This window comes from Natrix helvetica (assembly GCF_964273705.1).
Source record: "Natrix helvetica genome assembly, chromosome: Z".
NCBI lineage: Eukaryota > Metazoa > Chordata > Lepidosauria > Squamata > Natricidae > Natrix > Natrix helvetica.
Window position 1 is genome coordinate 49,112,897 of NC_138554.1, and position 4,621 is coordinate 49,117,517.

Sequence of the window (4,621 nt, forward strand, 5' to 3'; positions counted from 1 at the left end):
CTCAGCCCCCCCCCCCCCAGTGAAATGAACTTTTTTTCTGCAAGAGCCGAGTGAGGGATGCAGTCAGGGAAGCAAAGCCGGGGATAAAGGTCCAATAGTAGTTGGCAAACCCAAGAAGTCTCTGGACATCCTTCATTCGTCGAGGAGGTTGCCAACTACACAAAGACTCCACCTTGCCCAGCTCCATCACAATGCCTTCAGGAGAGATACGATGTCCCAGGAACTCAATGGTGGACTGCCAAAACTGGCACTTCTCCAGTTTTGCATACAAGCGATTCTTACGGAACCGTTGTAGGACCAGGCGTAGGTGCTGCCGATGGCTCTCCTGGGAGGATGAGTAAATCAAGATGTCATCGAGATAAATGACAACAAACTGGTCCAAAAGGTCCTGGAAGATGTCGTTCATAAAATGTTGGAAGACGGCAGGGGCATTGGTCAGCCCAAAAGGCATAACCATGTAGTCAGAATGCCCGTACCTGGTGCTGAATGCCATCTTCCATTCATCCCCGGGTTGGATCCTGACAAGATTGTAGGCTCCATGGAGATTCAATTTGGTGAACACTTTAGCCTCTCTGAGCTGCTCCAACAGTTCAGGAATAAAGGGATATCGATTGTGCACCATGATAGCATTGAGCCTACGATAGTCACAACAGAGTTTCAAATCTCCGGTCTTCTTTTTGACGAACAAGACCGGGGCAGACAATGGTGAAGACGAGGGTCTGATAAAACCCCAAGCTAGGTTTTTGTCCAAAAAGTCCCGCAATGCAGCCAACTTCGGGTCTGACATCGAATACAAATGACCCACAGGGAGTGGCATGTCCAGAATCAAATCGATGGGACAATCATATGGCCGGTGCAGTGGCAATTGGTCTGCTTCTTGTTCAGTGAATACATCTGCAAAATCTGCTATGTTGGAAGGCAAGGACAACCTGGGGGACTCAGCAGCTGGCCTGCACAGACATGACGGGTATGGTCCACACATTGCAAGGCTGGAAAGGTGACAAGGTTCTGGGACCAGTAGATCTGTGGGTCGTGTGCCCGAAGCCAAGCCAAGCCCAAGACCATGGGGAAATGCAGGCCAGAGGTAGCGTAGAACTGGATGGCTTCCTCATGAGCCCCAATGACCAGGTGCAAGGATTGCGTGGCAGCCTTGATAGGCCCAGACAGAAGCACCCGGCCATCAATGGTCTCCACAAGCATAGGAGGATCTACTGAACACAGAGGGACCACATACTTGGTCGCAAACGCCTCGTCCAGGAAGTTCGTGGTAGCCCCGGAGTCGACCAGAGCATGCGCCAGAATCCCCTGCAGACTACTGGACAGGACTATTCATGAGGCCAGGATCAGGTGTCAGGGAGGCCCACAAGTCACTGTCTCTGAGCATGGCTCTGAATTGATGCGCGCCTGACCCAATGTCTCCATTAGATTGGGCTTGGGGGCCTTTCCCGACAAAACATTCTGGAGCTGGGGTGTAGGTCCAGTAACTGATGCCCCTCGTCTCTTCTTGGGGCAAAAGGCTGCCATGTGCCCAGGTTCCCCACAATGAAAACACAACCCCCCTAAGCACCGTCTGTCTTTCTCCATTATCGATGAGTGGGGTTTGGCTGCACCTAATTCCATGGGCTCCTCTCGTAGAGCTGGAGTCTCACGTATGGCCGGAACCACCCTGTTCTCCTGGGACATGCAGCGAATTCCCCGCCTCTGCAACCGAGCATCAATCCGGAGACACAGGTGGACCATCGCATTGAAATTTGGTGGCCTATCCACACGCACCAGCTCATCCTGCAATTCTTCTGACAACCCATCCTCAAATGTGTCCATGAGGGCTGCCTCATTCCACACCAAATCCTGGCTTAGTAGTCTAAATTCACTGATGTAGTCCTGCAAGTAACCCCAGCCCTGCTTCAGAGCCTTTAGACATCGGGTAGCCATCTCCATCTTAATGGGGTCCTCATACATTAACCGGAGGTGGTCACAGAACCCCCTGAAATCATCCAGCAAAGGGCTAGCTTGGACCAGCAGTGGCATCGCCCAACGAGCTGCAGAGCCGGAGAGTAAGCTAATCATAAACCCCACTTTATCTCGGTCAGTGGGGAAGTCCTCTCCTCTGAAGCTGATAAATAGCTGGCATTGTCCCAAGAAAGCTGGAAACATGGCTTGGTTGCCATCAAATTTATCAGGCACTGCAACCGGGCATTTCCTCCAAGGTGGGGGTGGAGCAGGGTGAGCTTGGAGCTGTGCCATCTGGGCAGCCAACATAGCCATCTGTTGCGAAAGTTGCATGTTTTCAGCACATAGCTGCTCCGTGGTGATGATATTTACAGATTTTGTTTTAAGGCAGGAAACAAACTGTCATGCCCCATGATTCTAATGAATATGCGAACACAGGCGTGGCTGTTTGCCCCAACTAATTATGGAGATAAAGCCATCCCTTGGCTAGGAGCCTAGAACGCTATCTTCAAGAAACCAAGATTAGACTTACGGAATGCTTTCTCAACGACTAGTAAAGTGGACTGTTGTTTCCTGCAAAGATTTCCCTCCCGTCGCTCCACCTATAAGCTCTTTGGGAAGGGCCACAACAGACGCCACCTGTCCCTATTTCCTTCTATGACGTCTTCTCCACAGCTGCTCCCTTCTCTTCTCAGCTCTACAAACATGCATATCAGGGACAACCTTCCTCTGTTCCTCCTCACTGCTCCCTGACTCAGATGCCACCTGGTGGCCAACAGGCCTCTCTAGTCCCTGCTCTGACTCCAAACACCCTCCAGAGTCTTCTTCATCGTCCAGAGCAGTCCCATAATGGTCATCACTGTCAGAGTCTACCAACAACTCAGCCAGCTGCTGCTTGGCCACAACAAAAGCAAACTATTTTCATAATGTTTTCAAAGATGAAGATAATCTTGGAGAGACAATAGACAGCTGAGTAAACCACAGCGGCCAAAGCCTCAAAAAACTAATAAAAGTATGATTGGGCAAATCCTTATGGATCTCGAAAGGATTGTGACTAGCAGGTTGTTGGAAAAAGCAGAGGTGGGTTGCTGCTCGTTTGCCCCGGATCAGGTGAACCAGTAGTGGCAGCGGCGGGAGGCTCCACCTACCAGCCCGGCAGCTTCTGCGCAATCATGCACACGCACATACGAGCCAACCGGTAGTAAAATAAATTGCAACCCACCACTGGGAAAAAGGTATAGCTGGACTCCATTAGATTCAAAAAGGCATCATGGGGCATCTAACTACCCTTGACACAGAAAGCTAGCTAGAGAAATAGATTTTTTCAGTGTGTTATTAGCCCAGAATGCAGTAGGGTAGCATTTGGAAACAACAGACAAAACTTACTGATCATTAGTTATATAGGCCTATGAAGATGGTCTTTGAAAGAAGAATGCCATGGCAGAGCCTTCTTCCAGGCCCCTTGGCTGGGCCTCGATTGGTGGCTTGGTGCACCCCTAGGCTGCCAGGCAGTAGCAGGGAAATCGCTCTGGCAGATCTTTGCGATGTGCCCCTTTCGCTCGCAGCACTGGCAGGTTGTGTCATGGAAATGGCAAGCCGATCTGACATGGTCTCCTCCACAGCTTGCGCAAGGTAGGAAACACTGTTTGAAAGAGCGTGCCAGCTGGGCACAGCTAATGTGCACGCAGCAGCTGTCATCATCTTCTTCAGAACTCTCGGGCTCTGCGGCTTCGCGATGAATGCGTGTGCTTTTCCGCGCTTCTTAGGGCGCGCTTTGATGCTGCAGGGTTTCAGTCGATTTGACGGCTGATTCTGATGCCCTGGCTTTGTCCAAGGTGATTTGCAGAGTGAGGTTTGATTTTGCGAGCAACCTCCTCTGCAAATTAATGTCCCGCATGCCACATATTATGCGGTCCAGAATCAGCTCATCTAAGTCTCTGAATTCACAGTATGCTGCAGCTTTACGCAGTGCAGCAACATACTCATTAATCGACTCGCCCTCCTTTTGGTTCCTGATATTGAATTCATGCCGGTGAACGTGCTTGGACGGCTTGTGTGTGTAATGAGTTCTAACCATCTGCTGGAGCACGGACCAGGCAACTGATTGGAGCAGTGTCAGCTCGGAAAGGTCTTTTGCTGTCTCGAACACTTCCCGGCCACAGTACCCGAGGAACATGCACTTCTTGCAGCCTTCAGAAAGGCCCATGAGGGCATTTGCCTTGAGGAAGCAGTCAAATCATAGCATGTACGAATCCCAGTGCTCGGTGACTGGGTCATACAGAGTTGGTGGGGTGTGCATGGCCATTTTGCGTACAGAGGGCGTTTTGAGTTTGCCACTCAAAAATGGCTGCTCGAAACTGCACTGAGCTCCAAGCTGGATATACTTGCTGGATTGCTACGCTCTTTTCAGTTTGTCTAGTTGCCTTCCAATCCCACTTTCGTCGCCAGTGTTAGATTGGGTAATGGATAGGCACACACAGGCTTAATGGTAACAACAGCTCTTACACAAGTAAGAACAATCCAGTGAAGGTCGAGTCTGACAGAAGCCCTTTTATAGGGAGCTGTCAGACCCTTCATCCAATAGGATTAAACCTCTGTTCCCGCTGGAACAGAGGACCTTGGTGGAAACCACTGTAGTTGGTATAAGTATCTAACAAAGGTTTTAATAGCT